Source organism: Manis javanica, chromosome 17 (assembly GCF_040802235.1).
Source record: "Manis javanica isolate MJ-LG chromosome 17, MJ_LKY, whole genome shotgun sequence".
NCBI lineage: Eukaryota > Metazoa > Chordata > Mammalia > Pholidota > Manidae > Manis > Manis javanica.
Window position 1 is genome coordinate 17,444,997 of NC_133172.1, and position 20,221 is coordinate 17,465,217.

The window sequence follows — 20,221 nt, forward strand, 5'->3', positions numbered from 1 at the left end:
CCGGCGGTGGGTAGCGCAGGTCGATGAACCTGCAGACCCCTCAGAATCCAAAGAGCACACGGGTCACGGATGGAAGCACAGTGACATCCCGCCCCTCCGTTTCCTTGCGCGGTTCTTCGGTCAGTTTTCAAGGGCCTACACGCTCTTTTGCTGTACATGTATTTTTTTCTTTCTAAGCTTGTAAACTGATTTTTTTTTGGCTTTTTTTTGTATCATTGATTGTATATGTATTTAAATATATAAGTACCTACTTGTGTCCTCTGTTTTATATAAAAGCACCACACTAGATATATATGTTCTTCAACCTATCTTACACGCTGATTTTCCTGGTCAGTTTATGCAAACAGCCTTTCTATTCTTTCTAATGGCTGAAAAGTACTCCACTGATCATAAGCACCACCATTTACATAATCTGCCCAATACTTATTAACTTTCAGTTGTTTTCAATTTTTTGTCCTCCTTAAAGACAGGCTGCAATGTGAACATCCCTACGCATGTATACAATTATAACGAAATTCCTAGTAGAATAGCTGGAATCAAGGATATGCAAACTTAAAATTTTACGAGATAGTGCCTAACTACTCTCCAAAAATACTGCATGAACCTACCTTGCCACTCCTAGTGAAGCCTCTTTTGGGTTCCTGTCATGTGCCAGGTATCACGCTAGAGGTGGACAAGTACGTATTTACATTTTAGAAAGTATCAAGAAGTAACAGAGCGGTGTGAGAATGAAGCTTGAGTCTGAAATCTGCACACAGTAGCAGGCATAAGGATCTCTACTTGTTAGAAAAACTCTGAATTCTGCCACAGCGGGACACAGAAGTCAGGGTTATTGAATGAATGAATGAATCAATCAATCAATCAATCAATCAATGGGTAAAAAGACCACTAGCTTTAACCTTGCTGGGACAGTCATATTCTGACCAATTTTAAATCCACAAGCATTTACAATTTTAATTATATTAATTAAAAGGGGTCAATGTTAGTAAATTGCTATTTGGAAAAGGAAGAGACATAAATTAGCCTAGCATGTTTTGCAAAGTTACAATTAGGCAATTCAACTTTGGTGCTAAATATTCTTTTAGAATTCATGAAAAAATACCCTTTTAGAATAAAATCATAAAATATTAGAATTCATGAAAAAGATAACCAATAGTCATTGTAAAGCCAAAAAGAACAAATGGTACAAATATCTACAGACATGACAATATACAAACGGTGACACAAATCTATCAGAAACCAGAAAAGCTGTATTGATCCTGCACTTGCAGTTTTGCTAAAAGACAAAGTTCCAAGTAGAGGCAGACTCAGTTACAGCTGACACAAGCAAATCCAGACTGAGGCATAACAGGGTTTCCAGAAATGCGAACTAACAAAGACTGGGTGTTTGGATGGGACTCCATTCAACATGAGGTAAAAGAATGCCTTAATAGGTACGCAGTTGAATGGAAAATATAGGAATGAGGGATATCTGGAGCACTGAACAACCAAATAATTGACACTAACAAAATCTACTGGTATCTGGGAGGGCCCCCAGGTACCAAACCCCAGGGGTTTAAGGGATTCCAGTCTTTCATCAAATCAAAGAGTGACAATGGAGAAAGGAAGAACCTCAGGGGTGGATGGACTTGTTACGTTACATACCAAGACACTCCCCGTTATCCCGAAGAGTACGAAATACAGGAGGTGGGCCTCTGGGACAAGACAATACGTAACCATAAAAATAAGCCTTTAGGTCAGGGTAGGGCTTAATGCTAAGTTCCAGAGTGTTAGACCAAAGCTCTTTAGGTTCTTCCTCCTACATTTAAGAGTCTTGCAGAGCTTAAGATATGTTCAGCCTGCAGGTAACATCAAAAGGCTGGATCTACGGAAAGAAAATCGTTACAAAGGCTGGGAACCAGGAAAGGCCTAATAAAGGATTTGCCTAAATAGAATTGAATGTTGGAAGTGAATATTTTAATATGTAAACATTTTACAGCTCCCAGAATCTGTCTTACCACACTTACCCTAATCTTACACCACCAAACTAACCCGCATTACCTATCGATGCCCTTGATTCCCAAGGAAGCGGAGGAGAGAGAGGACTGGTGTGGCTTACAGACATCTACCATATGTCATTAGCCTCACGTTACATACTAATATCATCAAAGAAGGCTATCTGAGATATGAAGCTTAGAGAGAAAATCGTGAGAAACATTTCTAGCCTTAAGGTCTATCTCTACACTTCAGTACCCTTCACAAGCTCTTCACAGATAAGCATCACCCTCCATCACTGAAAATCTCTTATCTCCTAATAGGAAAAGTAAGTCTACAAGTGAAATATGTGTCTGCAAGTGAGTATGTGACGTATAAATGGAAAAGAAGCCCCGCCTACGCTCTATCCTAATGTGCGTTCTTGGCACCTCATATCACATACCTCTTGCTCATCACACCGGAAACGTCCCCAGATAGATCAATCCAGGCACCTCTAAAAGCGTACCACCAAGGAATAGATCCACAGATTTCCTCCACCAAACCAGCTTACACCACATATACAGATCGCTAGCAACTTGGCCCTACCTCACTTCGTCACAGTCACAGAGCCTTTAATGCGTTCCACGAAACAGGGGAGCAAAAACAGAAGCAATCCAGCCACTGGCTGCAGGCATCTGTCCTTATGTTTGCAGGCACATTGGGACTCACCAAAACGACCCCTTCACAGACTCCTCTGAAATCTCTCCACTAAACCCATCAAGCCAGGTTAGTTCACGATGCTTCAGAACAACCATCAAGAGGAAAACATGCACTATGTCGTACAATGTTGGGTTCCTTAAAAATGGGGGGACAAGGAGAAACCATGTAGACAAAATCAGAGCATTTAAAAACCACCCATAGTGTACACACCTGCCAGTTAGTGAGTCAATGAGGTGCTCTAACATCACACAAAGAGGGAAAATATGTTTAAGATTATTCTCTTTAGTGTACAGAATTCGTGGCAATTGCTGCACTACCAGGCTACCTAAAACATATGCAATATATACTGAACTGTCTCTTCTGTTAACACGAGGCCAAAAATGTGTCAACTTGCTTCTCACAGAAACTGAAAAATCCACACGAATCTCTCTTTTCCTCTATCTGTTGTTCATCTTGCCTGTTCCCTATTCTCCAGGAAGGGCCTCCTCTTTCTCTAACTATTCTCCTCTTCAGGTTGCCTGCCTTGCGCCCAAGCATGGCAGGGAGAGAATCCTTGGGATCCAAGAATCTACAGTGGCTGTTTGCAAGGTGCGAGGAGGCTACTCTGCCACACTGGGTACACTATGTGAGAAGGAAAAGGGAAGATAAAGCAGCGCCTCTCGTGTACAAAAGAGTGGGATGGCAGGATGCACGTGAAGCCCAAGGAGCCAGAGGTAACAAATTATGGCAAAAGAACTGCAACCAAAGGCTGGAAGAGGAAAGGTCTGCAATCAGCGGTGTCTTCTAGCTGTCTGGCATTTGTATCTAATGGGCAGAGTTCCTTTTGCGAAGCACCAGGCACTGAGAAACAGCACCCCTGCGGCTGGAAGTTGACAGAAAGTAACAGCCATGAGCAGAACACCAACCAGATCAAGGCTTGTCCCAGAAACTATGCCTATAAGGAAGAAAATAAGGAAAGCAGAAGAGAGAGAGAGATGCAAGTGCAACCTGGCTTCGCCCCTACCAGCCCAGGGAAGATAGGGTTCAAGGACAGGAAGCCAAATGGAAAGATCCTTGGACCACATCTTTCCTCACAAGGTGCACTCAACAAATTCATCCAATTCTTGGACCAAGTTACAAGAAGAGCTCCTCAGTCCCTTCTTGTGCTCCTAAAAAACGGCAAATTCATTAAGCAGATCAACTGATACGATTTCAGAACAAATGTAAGTGTTCAACCTAAATGCTGCTCCTTCCTAAGGATATTAATTAACAGTACATATAATCTAAAATGGGTAGTATATGTCACAAAATGTATTATAAGTAATTATTAGTTTTTCATATTAATGAACATCTATAAGAAACGTTGAGATGATTTCCCTAACATAAGATCCTGGGGGACAGGGGGGCTAGCACACCTGTCCTGTAGGATTCCCCCTTCACAGAGCTCAGCCATTTAGGTGTTGTTTTAGCTCACCTACTACTGCCTCCACCCAATCCTGTCTTCTTGTTGGGAAGCTGACCTCCCTATTGGCTACCTCGTACCTTTAAACTGCCTGCTTGCAACATCATTCTCCCACCAACCTATCACCACCTGTAGAATCTTGGGGTTTCCACGGAGTTGTCTGTAAACAGACTTGGAGCACGGCAAGTGACCAGTGACCGGTAATCTTCGTGCTGGACACACGTGCTCTCTGGCTTCAGCCACTCAGACATCCTCTAGCATCTTCTCCTCATCTCTTGGATCTACAGTTGGTGTTTCCTCTTCTTCTCTGACCATGTCAGGTAAGGAAAGAAACTCTTAAGAGATTTTTCATTAGATGTTTTTGCCCCTAAATGTAGTAGCAGGTTTAAAATAGCATGAAATAATGGGAGAAAGTGTTGAACTAGAAATCTGGTGACCTGGTATCACTTTTGACTTTGACATTTACTAGCTGGGTGACTTTGGACAAGTCATTGACTCTCCAAGAAAATCTGGTTTTTGCTCATCTGTTACATTAGGATGGCAGATTGGTTCTCCCTGGTCCCTTTCTTTTCCAATATTGAGTCTTCAAGGGCACCCATGTAGAAAATGAAATCAGAGGCATCTTGAAAGTGTTTCCACAGAAACAGAGAAAACAAGGTGGTGTAGAAAACTGGCAGGATACACTGAGATGTGTCTCACCTGTAGTGGCCTCCCTCCACTAGTGGTTCAGATTTACTATGTTGTAATTTAATGATGTTCAAAAAGTAATGTCTACTATCTAAGCCAGGTGAAAAGAGAAAGTAGGGGGGGAGGACGGAGAGTACTGGGCTATTCAAAGAAAGGAAGTTGAAGATTGTTTTCATCAGCACAGGCCCACAAGAACCAAGAGGGTGGAGAAAATATAAGAATGAAGGCAAGCATGGAGCAGCTCTCAAGAAAAAGGAGCAGTTTGACTGGGATGTTGAAGGAATCAAAGATTTTAAATTAAAGCAGAAGCACAGAGTGAAATCTGCTCAGAGCAGGGCAGAACATAGTTGATCTAAGCAAATGCTTCCATGAGTAGACTCAGAAGGAAAGCCAGGCCAGATAGGGTATATCACGCATCAGAAAACACGAGCTTATCAGAAGTCACACACAACTGTTTGTTTTTCCCACTGCCTCAGATACTTAGGGTCCCGCAACCTGGTAATGACACTACCAGAATGGGAGAACTTCAACAGGCCCATCTGACCTCCCTAAGCCTCAGTTTCCTCACTTGTAACACAGGAGTGTTAGCAGTTCTTGAGGGACCTCCCACTTCTAAAATGCTTCAATTCTAGGACATAGCATGGGAGAAGATACTAATGCAGGCTCACAGGGAAGAAGGGCAGGGAGAAGGTTGCTTCTAGCCTAGAGAACCATTAGGAACCCCTCTCCTGGGTCTGCCGCACATCTGCCCAAGCTAGGAGCACGGGCAGTGAGTCCCAAAGAGTACCAGACGGCTCCGGCACCGAGAACCATCAGAAACGGACTGGTTCTCGCTATCTCCCGTGAGTTGGTATTATAGTCTTCCTGACAGCAGCGACCTTAAGGTAATGCTACTCCTCCAACAGAAAGTTTTCAACCGCTCTGATTTTTTTCCCCTACAGAAAATTTCCAAAATCCATCTTTACTTGGAACTCCAAGTTCTCTGCAGCTCTCTCTTCCCATGGGGAGCCATGCGGCTTCTTCCTTAACAGGAAGTGTCTGAAACTTCCCCAGGGTCTCTGCTCCCAACGCCAGTTCGACGTGGCCACTGTCATCAGCCTCTGGCATCTCTTTCCAGCCACTCACGGGTAGTGCCTACTTTTACCAACATTCTGGCACAATCATGTTGTCTGGAGTTACTGGCCAGAGCCAGCTCTCCACTTCAGCTGCTTCCTACCCATGTGGTTTTGAGTGGAACATCACAGGAAGCACGGAAAAGAAGTCCTCTTCCCTTGGAGACTTCACTGAGACTGTCACTGACCAGAACACAGCCATGTCTATGGCGGCCCAATATGATAAGGCTTCAGATGCCAGTAACATGGTCCCTCTGTATCCATCACTTTCTGCAAGCCTTGTTCAGGGAACACCATCTCACATGCCAATTCGGGGACATAGCCTATCACTTCTTTACCAGCAAGGGAGCCGCGTACGTTATTACAATCAAGGCACACCGGGGCCTCTGCTATCTGGAGGACTTGGCCCCTGCCTGCAGCCCTATGGCTCTGTGTCTCATACAGGAAGGAGGGCCTCTGCCCCTCAACCAGGAATGGTGATGGTGCTAAAGGAGGTTCAGCCCGCAGATACCCTCCCACCAGGCTCCACATCTGGAATCTACTACTCTGCGTCTGCTCAACCCATCACAGAACCACGTTTTCAAGGTGAGGGCAAACAGCAAGTAGGGAGAGGAATAAGGTGAGCATTCAAAAGACAGGTTCAAGTTCTCCGCAGCTCCACAGATGGGTGGAGTTTAAGTCCTGAGACTTTCGTGACCACCACTCTCAGTGCTCTTCATTTTCAGACCTAATAGAGGTGGGAAGGCAGGACGCCGTGACGGCCGTCTATGCCACAGGCACATGAAGCCCAAGAGCGTACCAAGGGACACCGTGCTTCTTACGGCCCCAGCCGATCAGTGCCCCCCGTATACTCCCACACTGTAATGAACTCCCTTTTCCTCATCTACTCCTGATGTTTGGAAGGTATTTATTTCACTTACTGTGCTAGTACCAGTTTAAGTTTCTCTCACTCCCTTAACTGACACCAGGATTTAAGACCTGGTGTCCTGGCATCTTGTCCAAAGCAAGCAGGCTACGCATCTGTCCCTGCTTATATAGTTCGTCAGGAAGGGCTCCATTCTCTCTTTTAGTCTATGGGGTGAGTTGCTCTTAACTTCTCAGGAAAGTGGACAGGATTGGAGACTAAGCCTTGTAAAACATTTCATACTTTAAAAATCACTTTTACCTTTTATTTGACTTACAAAAACCTTACCAAGTACAAACGAAACCGAGCAACAGTGACATCAAGTGATCACCAGTAAGAGCCGGAAAAGCTGCCTCCTCTATCTCCCAGCACAGGGTGCTGCCCATGATGCTTAAGAACTAGGACAAAAGTCTTGTCCGTGTTGAACAGTGCATGATTGCTGTGTGGTGTCTAGTAGCACTTCACTTACCAAAGACTGACCTCTTTCTTGTTCCTTGGTAGTAGTGATGGAGACTTTGCTGGGGATGGAGACTTCCCTGGGTTTGCGGCCTCCAAGCCAGACATTTTGTCTGCCGCAAGGTCCAGAATTCCCCAAGACCTGCAGCAGCAGACATATCCACACACTGGAGAGTAACCCACCACCTGAGGCTGGAGGCATTTCAGTGACAGCTTCAGTCCAGAGTTCCAGTAATCCCTCAGCGCTTTCTCCAGGTAGAAATAAGGAAGAAACGGAGAACAACAGTTTGCATGATATTAAAACCAAGCCTTCAAAGCCTCTGGATGCCTCCCCTCCCAGATCCCCACAGAAGACCAAGACGATGCACTCCTCCCTTTACAAATCCCTGATATTCACCAGCTCCTGGCCTGCATTGATCCCCTTGGCCAAGAGAGGCAGCCTGGTTCTGAAGACACTAACCTGGGAAACAACAGCCTGAGCCCTGAGGACCAAGGGACACTTGGAAATGAGGCTGAATCGAGCGGCGGTTCTGCTAACATTGCTGCCCTGGTGGAGGACAGTCACCTCCCTCAGCTCTTCAGCTCCTTGAAAGACCTCGATCAGTCCAAAGGTCCCGAGGTGGTCAAAGCCAAAGATACCAGAGCCATCGACTTAAACCAGCTGTGGGAAAGGTCACGTACCAAAAACGGGTCCTCTGGTCAAGCCAGGAAGACCAAACATAAGGCCTCTGAGCCTCTCAGTGCTGCTCCGAAGGCCAAAATCCAGCCAAAGGACCCGGAGGGTCTCTTAGGGGGAGACGTGAGCATCTGTAACAGGAGCAGACGGTGACAAGGCTCCTAACCGCAAATCTGCAGGAACTGCATCAGGCGGGACCAGCAAAACTAGGAGCGGTGAACAGGAAAAGACCAAAAGAACCACAACAGGCAGCTCCATGAAAGCTGAAGAGGGTAAGCAGTCCAAGAGCAAAGTCAGGGCAGAAGAATTGCCTGTATTTCCACAATAAAAGTATCTACCTACTGTATTTTTCCACTGTTACCTGAAAAGCTGACGACAGAGAATCAGTTCAGGGAGATCCAAGAAAAACATACACAGCAGGGAGTGGGAGAAAGTAGCGATCTGAACACTGGCCTGATGGAGGAAGTTAATACCTGTGCTTGGGGTTTAAGCTGGACGGTGATGGAGAGGCCATGTCACCACATTAACAAACACACAGAGAGGCTGCCAAAACTTGGGTGTAGAGTATCCCCAGAGAGTTTAACTTGTAAACCAAGGCATAAAGATTCAGAGTGGTTATATACAAAGTCTCCTGAGACAGAATGATTAGCGGTCTTGAAGGGCCATTTTGGAAAGAAGCTGTGCACACATTCGTGCATACACACATTCACACGCAGAAAGTGCCACTGTTTGAATTTGCTGTAAATAACCTTCTCAGAGGCAGGTATTGTGTCAAACATATCTTTGTGTCCCCGTTACCTCGCAGTGCCCCTTAATGAAAAAACACTCATTTTCACTGTTTTATTGGTGTTCTGACCTTAAAAAGTTAGTCTTACATTCTCTTTGAGGCAGTAAATGGAACTGCTGAATACCTCAGGCAATCAAGTTTGTGTAGAGTGTAACACAAAGAAATGGAAATTTTCATTAGTTTTCCTTCGCCCGATTTAGAAACCCTGGGTAGTTGAGGCAGGACTCGGGTCAGCAACACCTCCTTGAACCCTGGATTTGTGTGTGTGTGGCAGAGAGGCATCTAGCAGGAACCCCTACCCCAATCAAAATTATTTTAAAACGGAAAGTTTAACGGCTCGAGTATCAGTCCGTTTAACGGTCCGGTTCCCCCGCTACCGCCTCGATCTAACTGGACCCAAACGGCCGCCAACGCGCTCGCTCCTCGGAGGCGGGACTTTCCTCTGGCGGCGGTTCTACCCTCTGGGTCTTAAATTCTGCCGAGAGCAGGCGTAAATCCGCAGGCGGGGGAGGGGAGGGGCGGGCGCCGGATGTGACGTTCCCGGAAGCTCAGAGTGTCGTCCGAGGGGCAGGTGGGCAAAGATCCCGGGAATATGGCGGGGGCCGGGCAAGGAGCGTAGGCCGACTGAGGAGGCGAGCGGCCGCCGTGAGTGTGGGGCTGCAGCCTTCTCCTCCCGCCAGCGCCCTGCCCGGGCCGCCGTGCGGGAGGCCCCTCGCGGCTCCCATCCCCAGCCGGGCCCAGCGCGTCCCCGCCTGCCGCGCTCGAGGAACCCGAAAACCTTGAATGTTTTTGCCCCGGGTTGGCAACTTGGGCATTTCGAAAAGGGAGCCTCAAGCAGTTGTCAGGTGGCCCCTCTCGACAGTATGCGTCCCCTCCGCTGGCCCCCTGCCCCCTTCAGGCCACTTTCCTCCCGTATCTGCGGACGCTGCATCTCCCAGGGCCTTGAATTCCAAGGTGAATTCAATAGCTTGTATTATTTTTGAACACGCGAAATGCTAGGGTGTGCTGTACTTCGATGTGTATCAGATACCCAGATTCTTTTGTAAAGGAGTGTAGAGAGCATCAAAAGAATAACACTTAACCTGACTGCCTAGAGCAAGAGCCACCCAGTTTTTTGTATAAATTACCCGAGGCTAAGCTTGGAAATGCGCGTGCTTTAAGTTAGATAACTAGAAGTGGGCAACAGCCTGGGGACGTGATCCGTGATAAGTCACGTAAACATGCTTGGGTAAGCAAGAGATAACAATTGACGGTCAGGCAACTGACACGTTCCCTAAAAAGGCTACAATGTTTCCCATTGGTTACAATATGGAATGTGCTTTAAAACTATTGGTTGTAGAAATGCGCGGGCTTCGGTGTAACGGCTGTAAAGATACTATATAAGCAATACCTAAAGTTGCCCAGGGGTCGGCAGCTCGGATTCGGCCTCCGTGTCAGGGGAGGTGCTGTTGGCCCCAGCTTGCTGGCTGAATAAAGACTTTGCTTGGATTTACATCTCCGTGTCCGTGTGGTTTGTTCTCTGGGGAAACCCTGGAGTCCTGGACCCTAACACTTTTTGGAAATGATGTAGACATATCTGATTAGAGGTTGGAATCTGATTCTAACAGAAACAGTATCTAGAAAGATTGTAGAAATTACTGCAGCTTGAGACCCAGAGAGGGAAACTCCCAGGTTTTTTGTTCGTTTGCCTTTGGCATTGCAAGTTACCTTGTGCACTTTTGTTATTCAAAGATGCTTAGTCTTTGAAGATAGATTTGAATGAATTGTTTTCAAGATCTAAATTCCTTGCCCTGATATGATGAATATAATGTTATAGATTGACTGGAATAGTGGTTTAATGAGCAGTTAGAATTTTGAGCATTCATTCCCACACCATTTCCTTCAACTTGTGCTCAGATATGAAAAAAGGACATCATAGAAAAATGTCAATTGCTGTCAATTAATTACCAATGATCAAACTTTTGTCATTTAGCAATTATCATGACAGTTCATTGAGTATACTCTGCCATGAAGTGGATTGAAGTGGGTATCCGGGAAGAGAAATAATGCAAAAAATTTAAAATACTGTTCCTCCTTTTATGATGCTGAGGGCAGGGCCGCCTGGTGATAGGGAATGATTAGCATGGAAAGAAATGTAAATTTTATTCCTTGTACCACCTACTTGTGGCTTAGGGATTGAGTTTTTGAGTCTGCCTATCCTTTCACCTTTGTCATCAGGGCTTCCATGAGGGTCTCAGCCTTTTCATGGGAAAGAGACCTTATTTGATACAAGCCATAACAGGGTATTTTTCTCTTAATTTGTTACGTAGAGGTTTGTGGGATGAACACACTGTGTGCTAGGCTGTGCTGGCATAATGGGGCCATTGGTTGATGCCACCTGTTTTTTCTTTTCTGCTCAGAACTTGGTCCTGATGTTTGACCATAGAGGTGTGAGCTGAGCCTTCCACCCAAAGACTGGGTGAGGGCTCTCTCCCAGATGGGCAGCACAGTGGAAATATATGAAGACATTCCACCCTGTCGGTACTTCCACTCTGGAGTCAAGATGATAGCCTCCATTTACTTTGAGGAAGGCAACACTGAACATGCCTTCATTCTTTATAACAAGCACATCACGTAAGACACCTCCAGTTTCCTTTTTCTTTTCCGGTGACTGATGCCTCACTCATTCTGCTCTTGTGCTCATTTATTCTGCTCAGAATTGCTAAAACTGGAGAACTTGCACCATCATTAGCATTAATCATTTTTACTGTCAACTCCTATGTACTGGCTCTCCTTGACATTCAAATACATGGGTACCGTAAGTATTATTTTCATGACTCAATAATTTCGTGAGTTAAGAGACCTACCTCTTTGGCCTGTGCCCACATGGCCCAGCGGTTAGGCAAGAGAGCTCGTGGTTAAATTACACAGGTTTTGTTTTGATTGTTTTTCTCTGTTAAGGCAGCCCGTCATAGAATTATTATTAAGATTAGCAGAGCCAAGATTCCTCACCTCTGCTTATTTTGTAGCAAATCGAGTGATTTAGGAAGAAGTTTTTTCTTTTTAACCTTTATCGTAATCATGCAAATCATCAAATAAGTATTGAGCACCTACAGATTGTGTGGCTTATCGTAAGACCTTCCCCTGAGTTACTTAGATCTTAGGTAGGCAGCATAAATAGAAGATTTACAACTCCTAAAGCCCCAGTGATAATGAAATGATGTGTAATTTACGAAGGGAATAATGTTAAAGGGTCTCATTTATCATTCTTAGTCTTATTCTTTCATAATACTAGGACCTTCTTAAAAAATAATAACAATGTATTCGTGTAGTTTTTAATAATTCATAGAGTATTCTACCTTCTTCATTTGGTCTTCACAGTTTGGTGTGCTCTGAGTTGGGCACATTATCCTCTCATTCTGTAAATGAGGAACCATTCTCTGGGTTTAGTGACATGCTTTGCTCCACATTTTGGAGTAACAAAACCTGGATTTTCTAGCTATCCACTCACGATTCACTCAACATTATAGACCCCATTCCTTTTGTTTTCCTTTTGGTAATTCTCTGTGGGCTGAAGGTAGTCTTTGGAGATTATAGTCTAGAGCCACACTGACCACTTTTTGGTTATTTTTTAAATTATTTTTTTGAATAAGTGACATGTACATATACAGAATTCAGAAAGCACAAAAGGGTATATATACATATATATATATATATATATATATATATATATATATATATATATATATGTGAGTATATATGTATAAAAATATATATATTTAAAAATCAAAGTCTCCCTACTGCTCCTCTTTTCCCCCAAACCCTCATTTCCCCTGCCCAGAGACAATCACTCTTACTAGTTTCTTATATGTCCTCCCAGAGATGATTTATGTGTAGCAATTACATCATACACTACTGGAAGGGTTTGTCAGTGTTATTGACATTTGGGGTGGAATAATTCTTTGCTGTGGGGACTGTCCTGTGTGCTATAGGGTCTTTAGCAGTGTCCCTGGTCTGCACCCACCAGATGCCAGTAGCCCCTCTTCCCCCACTGTGACAACCAAAAATGTCTCCAGACATGACCTCATGGATTCTGAGGGGCAAAACTGCCCTGGTTGAGAACCAGTGCCCTAAAGAACAGGAGGCGGGAGAAAGGGACTGCTGTTGTCTTTTATTTATTTATTTATTTATTTATTTTTAAGTTTAGAACTATTGCCTGTTTACTCAGATACTTTGCAGTTCATCCATGTCACTATTCTCTCTTATGTGACTTAAAAGTTGATAAATTGATATAGAATTGTAATTACATTCTGCCTCTCTTTGCAGTTATGAGTTTTTCATTCCTAGGCACAATGGGCACAAAATTACTTCGAGTTTCTTTGGCTATTGTTCCTTTTTTCGTGTACTCTGATCCTGGTAGAAATAGTATTCTTGTATATTTCCAGTAATCTTGTAGATAGTTCTCTCAGAATGAGACTTAGGGGTACAATTGCTTTGGGGAATTATCACTGGTAATGTTCAGTAGAATCATGGAATCACTCTACCAGGTATTTTCTGAGGGCCTCTGTGTGCTGTTGCCCCCACAAAGAAAGTGCTTTGACAGCAAGGACCATATTTATTCAACAAATAAATATTGCATAAGCCTGCTATCTACTTGGTACTACTCTAGGTCTTGGATACATAGTAAGCAAAATGGGCCCTGACCTTACTGGTGTACCTTCCTAATTGATTAGCATAATAAACGGGTAAGCAAAAAAATATATAGTCACACAATAAGGAAAATGCTATGAAAGCAATACAGTGCTATGACAAAATAACCAAGGGTATCTAATTAAATAGACTTAAAGGATGCTTGTAGAGTTGGTCATGCCAAGAACATAAAGCAGAGCATTTAAAACATATAACTGTTCAGAAGCTCCTAGGTAGCAAAGACCTTAGTGTTCTGCAGATTGTTGTGTTTGGAGCATAGCAAGAGAGGAAGGAGAATGATTCCAAGTGAGGTTGGAGAGGCTGGTGGGGCTGAATCATACAGGATATTATGGGCCATGGTAAGGAGTTTGCATTTTCTCTAAAGAGCAACAGAAAGCCATTGAAGAGTATTCAGTAAGGTTTTAACTGTTTCGTGGTAAGTGATGGAGAGAGTGTAAAGAGAAGGCAGGGAGATTAGTTAGGAAACTCTTAAGAGCAGCTCAAGAGAGAGATTGGCAGCTTGAATGAATGTGGTGGCCTAGAAAGAAGCAGATGGATTTGGTATTCTGGAGGTAGAGTCCACAGGACTTACAGATAGTTTTGGAAAGAAGATAGTATCAAGGCTGACCTCAGCTTTCTGCCTTGAGTAACTTAGGATGTGCTGGTCCGTTTACTGAGATGGGGAGAGTGGCATTGAAAAAGTGTTGGTGTGGGTAGATTCAAGAGTTCAGACCTGAGTTTTTTTGATGTGTTCATGTGTTAAGTTTAAGATGTCTTATGAGATATCCAAGTAGAGATGTCCAGTAGAGGTTGGATATACCAGTCTGAACTCAAAGGTCTGGGTTAGAGCTAACAGACCCAGGAGTCCTCAACTTAGAGATGATTCTGAAGCTGTGCAAACCACTGGGATGTTCCAGTGCAGAGGTTCTGAATCTGGGATCCAGGAACCCCACACGGATTCATTTATGGAATTTGGGGTCCATGAACTTGGCTGGGAAAAACTTTTCTTGCTTCTACTAACCTCTAGTTGAAATTTAACATTTCCTTCCATTTTGAACATGGGCCTCAAACCACAGTATTAATATTTGTAGTTTTGTCACCAATAGAAATCAAGATCTTCATATCACATTACAACTATTGCTGATATGTCAAAATAGCATTGACATTTATCACTACTTTAGAAATAATAGTACAGAGTTACTAAACCCATGACTAGATCCTGATTTTTTTTTTTTTGAGAGGGCATCTCTCATATTTATTGATCAAATGGTTGTTAACAACAATAAAATTCAGTATAGGGGGGTCAATGCTCAATGTACAATCATTAATCCATCTCAAGCCTAATTCTCGTCAGTCTCCAATCTTCTGAAGCATAATGAACAAGTTCTTACATGGTGAACGAATTCTTACATAGTGAATAAATTCTTACATGGTGAACAGTACAAGGGCATTCATCACAGAAACTTTCGGTTTTGATCACGCATTATGACCCATAAACAATCAGGTCAAATATGAATATTCATTTGATTTTTGTACTTGATTTATATGTTGATCCCACATTTCTCCCTCTATTATAATTATTATTTTTATTTTTAATAAAATGCTGAAGTGGTAGGTAGATGCAAGATAAAGGTAGAAAACAGTTTAGTGCTGTAAGAGGGCAAATGTAGATGATCAGATGATCAGGTGTGTGCCTATGGACTAAGTATTAATCTAGGCTAGACAAGGGCAGCAAGACATCCACAGATGCAGAAGATTTCTCTCAAAGCAGGGGGGGTGAGGTTCTGAGCCTCACCTCTGTTGATCCCCAAATTCTCACCTGATGGCCCCCATGCGACTGTGCCTGTCTTAGGTTGTTCCTCCCTTGAGGTATCTTACCCGTCTCTGGCTAACCAGTCATCTGCCGGGGCCATACAGGGAAATGTAAAGTTGGTAAGTGAGAGAGAAGCCATATTATTTGAAAAGGTTAGCTTTTTACTTCTTTGCAGATTTATGCCCTGTGGCTTCTATGCCCAGCACTTGTCTCGAGGTATCTTTACCACCTGGAGGAATTATGATACTCAGTAAATTCGATATGAGGCACGAATTCTATTTAAGGGTTGTAATTAGGAAGGAAGAAGAAAAGCTATAGAGGTAGCATATGGAAGGAAACATGGGAGGATTGATTATTTCTTTGACATATCTTCTTGTAGTAGATCCTGATTTTTAATGTATCAAAAATGCATGAGTAAGAAATACATATCACAATTTTATGTTTTGAAAACTGTATTTCTTTTGTAATCCTTCACATTTTACGTCTCATCTTTAAAAGTTATTCTGAGAGGGTGTCCATAGGCTTTATCAGATGTCAGAAGGATCCTTGACATAGGATCAAGAACCCTTGATAATGACACTGTAGAATGAGAAGAAAAGGAGCTTAGGGCTGAACCCTGAGATTGGTTAGTGGACAGAGGGCCAGCTGACAGGGCTTTGAAGGAAGGTTGGAGAGGCAGGAGGAAACCCAAGAGAGAGTGGTGTCATGGGAATCAAGTGAGGTCAGTATTTGTAGGAGAGTGGACAGATGGGTCAAGATTTGGGTTTGGTGTCATGATGTCATTGGTGATGTTGGTCAGTGATTTCACTAGAAGGATTAAAGAGACTAGATTTGAGTGGGTTGAAAGACAAATGGACTAGAAGAAAGTAGAGACCATGAATATAGTCCAGAAGTTGGCAAACTTTTTCTGTAAAGGGCCAGATAATAAATATTTTTGGCTTTCTGGGTTATTTGATCTCTGTTGCAGCCTCTGTTTTGAAAACAGCCACAGATAATACATGAAAGCATGGTGACTTCCAATGAAACTTTACTTACAAAACCAGCTGATCTAGCTATTGCTAAGCCCTGGCATAGACAACTCTTTGCTGAAGTTTGGATAGGAGGTAAAGTTGAAAAGTGAGGAAGTAATTGAAGGGGACAAGGAGTGCATGATTATGTGTTGTGTATATTAAGATGAGAGATGGCATATTTTTTGCTGATGGGAAGGATCCGTGGAGGAGGAGAGGTTGATTGTACAGAAGACAGTTTAACTGTAGTTATAAACGTCTGAATAGGCAAGGGGGGGTAGGATTAAAAGTTCAGAGATACTTAAGAAATTGATTGTTTCTTGTGACTTGGTGTTACTTTGAGTGACATGAAAATCAGTGTTAACAGTGAGACCAATATGGGGAGTCTGTCCCTGTATATGGTGTTCACCTTCTAGGGCCAGCTAATGTGGTAAATTAGGCCTGGAGGAGGGTTAAGTGAGGTGAGATGTAGTGAGGTTAAGTAGGGTGAAATGTAGCAGCTATTTACTTAATTTGTTGGATTTGGGGTTTAATTGGGACCTTGTTGGATTGGCTTGTCCTGGAGCAATAAATGTGGCTGCCTTCATTTTTCTTGTGGCTGTATCTTCAAGAGCCTAATTTCACTTCTGTGAACTGACAACTGCTAGGAGTTGCTGAGAAGTTCTAGCTCAGCATTCTCTGTTTTTCTACTGCCTTTTAGTTGGTATATTCCTGTCAGTAACTGGGTCCCTCTGGCAGTTACTACCACAGAGGAGAGAGGAGGGAGGAGGGTAGGCATCTACCCACCCACTCCTGCCTCCCACTATTGAGAGTCATTGTTCTAGACCTTTGTGGGTACTTTAACTCAGGGTTTTAAAAGGCATTTTCATCTTTTCCCTGGAGTAGTTCAGGCATCTAAATGATCTCAAGCACATTTCCCCAACCGGAGGTTTTCTCTACTGCAGGAATGCTTTGCCTTTTGCAGACCCCAATATAGAAGAAAGATCTTTAGCACATTAAATCAGTACATATTTTCATGATGAGCACAGGCCATAATCCAGGCAGTGGATTCTTTCACAGCTTTTTATGGTCATTGACTATGCTATACAGAAGGGAGTTACTGAGGGTGTAGTCAATGCCTGCTCCTATGATGCGAACCCCAAAAATGATCTGTTACCTGCACTGAAAAAGTTTACCACTGAGATCAGGGCTTATAGACCGCAGAAGGTTTTCTTCTGTGATCAGGATAACTTTGCTCATTAATTTTTAAGATTGGAAGAAATGAGATGATGAGAATCCTTAGTGTACCTGTGTTACAGAATTTCTGCCTGACTTCTTCAAATTAGTTATTTTTGTATAAAATTATGTTCACGATAAATAGTTTTTTTCAAAGCATACAGCAAGGGAAATACTAAAGTGAAAAGTTCCATTCCCCACAAGTAATATAACCACTGTTACATTTCCTGTATGTACAAAATGTTTATGCCCACGCAAGTGCATGGGCTCATGTGTTTATTCTTTTTTCTTAAAGCATGAATGAGATCATAGAATATCTTCTGTTCTACAGCTTGCTTTCTTTACAGTCAGGTCTTTCCATATCAAGACACACTGATTCATGTCATTCTGCCTCAGGGTCATTTCTTCTGCCTGGCAGTCTTATCCTAGATCTCTCCATTACCCTCTCCCAAACATTATTTAACTTCTCAGATGCCTTCCCTACATGCCCATCTAAAATTTCAGTCCCTCGTCTGTCACTGCCTATTTCCTTTCTCTATTAATGACTTTTTCCCAGCATTGATGATCTCCAAACTTTTAATTTTGTTTATTGTCTGCTTCAACAGAGTAATGTATACTCTAGGTTGGGGAAGAATTAGTGACTGCGTCATTTACTGCCAAATCCCCAGCCTTTACAGTAATGCCCTATCCTGTAGTAGATGCTCAGTAAATATTTGTTGAATGAATGAGTGAATGATTATGTTGCTTTTCACATAAGCACATAGCAAATGTGGTCTATGTGCTAGGTGGTGTTCACACTTTATTTATTTTTTAAATCTCTTTTAGCATCACAGCAGCCCTGTCAGCTAGTACTAGTTTGTCTCCATATGTATTAAGTATGTATATAAAGAAACTGAGAGAGGGTAAGATAATTTATTAAATACTTCCCCATCGATACACTTTTAGGTTGTCAGTTTTCCCTACTTTCATGAACAAAACTATATGGTATAGTCTTATGCATGTATTTTTGTCCTTATTGTATAGGATAAATTCCTAGAGGTGGTATTCTGAGTCTAAAGGATATACACATTTAAAATTTTGAGTAGTTATCTCTCATCCTTCTCCACCCATAAGAAAAAAGATGTTATCAAATTATAGTCCTGATAAAAGTGTACAAGGACATTAATTTTCCTACACCCTAACCTACACCGGTTATAATTAGTCTTTAACCCTTTGCCATCTGATAGATGAAAATGATATCTCATCTTAATTTGAGTTTCTTTCATTATAAGTAAAGTTGAGTACAATTCTTTTGTTTTACTTTTCCAGGTATGTCTTTTTTTTCCTATTGCTTTATTAGGTTGTTGTGCTTGTGTTTTTGCCAATACATCTTTGTTTGCTTTGGTACATTTCTCCTCTGCAGGCTGCAGCCAGATCTAAGCTTAGAGAACAATATGCATCTGGGCCACAGCTATTCCAGGCCTAGTGTTGACATCTTCAGCCCTTCTTCTTGCTCAGTTTTTTGTTTGTTTATTAGTAAAAACAATCACATAAGCACATAGCAAATGTGGTCTATGTGCTAGGTGGTGCTCACACTTTATTTTTTATTTTTAAAATCTCTTTTAGCATCACAGCAGCCCTGTCAGCTAGTACTAGTTTGTCTCCATATGTATAATTTATGTATATAAAGAAACTGAGGGAGGGTAAGATTAAGTAACTTGCCAGAGGTCACACAGTGGGCAAATACCCAGGATTTGGGTCTAGGCAGGGTGACTGTGGAGCCTGTCTCTTAACCACTGAGCTCCATTGCCTCTGCTATGGCCAGTGGGATATGTTGCTCATTCTGTTTTCAAGAGAACCTTCTGTCTTTGTGCCCCATTCAGAAAATTAACTATAGTTGCTAAAACAAGAGAAAGGTACTCATGCACAGGTCTGGAAGTTTTATCTTTACTTGCAACTAGATTCCATTACATGGTTCAGCATTTTTAAAGAATGGAAAAAAGTATATAGGTATCATTCATATACACTCTTATGAAGGTTTCACATGAAAAACATTTGAGGTTACTACATTCATCCATATTATCAGGTCCCCCCAATATACATTGAAGTCATTGTCCATCAGTGTAGTAAGATGCCACAGAGTCACTACTTGTCTTCCCTGTGCTACACTGTCTTCCCCATGACTCCCCCTCCACCATGTGTACTAATCATAATACCCCTCAATCTCCTTCTCACTCCCTGCCCACCAACCCTCCCCCACCACTCCCCTTTGGTAATCGCTAGTCCCTTCTTGAAGTCTGTGAGTCTGCTGCTGTTTTGTTCCTTCAGTTTTGCTTCGTTGTTACACTCCACAAATGAGGGAAATCATTTGGTACTTGTCTTTCTCCACCTGGCTTATTTCACTGAGCATACCCTCTAGCTCCATCCATGTTGTTGCAAATGCTGGGATGTGTTTATTTCTTATGGCTGAATAGTATTCCATTGTGTATATGTACCACATCTTTATCCATTCATCTACTGATGGACACTTAGGTTGCTTCCATATCTTGGCTATTATAAATAGTGCTGCAGTAAACATAGGCGTGCATATATCTTTTTGATTCTGAGAACTTGTTTTCTTTGGGTAAATTGCTAGGAGTGGAATTCCCAGGTCAAATGGTATTTCTATTTTTAGTTTTTTGAGGAACCTCCGTATTGCTTTCCACAATGGTTGAACTAGTTTACATTCCCACCAACAGTGTACGAGGGTTCCCCTTTCTCTGCATCCTCACCAGCATTTATTTCTCCTAGTATTTTCGATGTC

General features: G+C 42.7%; 1 long non-coding RNA gene and 1 pseudogene across 1 annotated transcript in view; both read left to right on the top strand.

The window, feature by feature from the left end:
- The first annotated feature begins 3,359 nt into the window (after positions 1-3,359).
- Positions 3,360-8,472, top strand: LOC108389543 (uncharacterized protein C2orf78-like; annotated as a pseudogene).
- Positions 8,473-9,289: 817 nt separating this feature from the next.
- Positions 9,290-20,221, top strand: part of LOC140843032 (uncharacterized) — a 43,058-nt gene continuing 32,126 nt past the window's right edge. Inside the window, exons 1-2 of the long non-coding RNA XR_012126803.1 lie at positions 9,290-9,690; positions 11,136-11,349. This is a non-coding gene — a long non-coding RNA (uncharacterized lncRNA). The remainder of the gene's footprint in view (positions 9,691-11,135; positions 11,350-20,221) is intronic.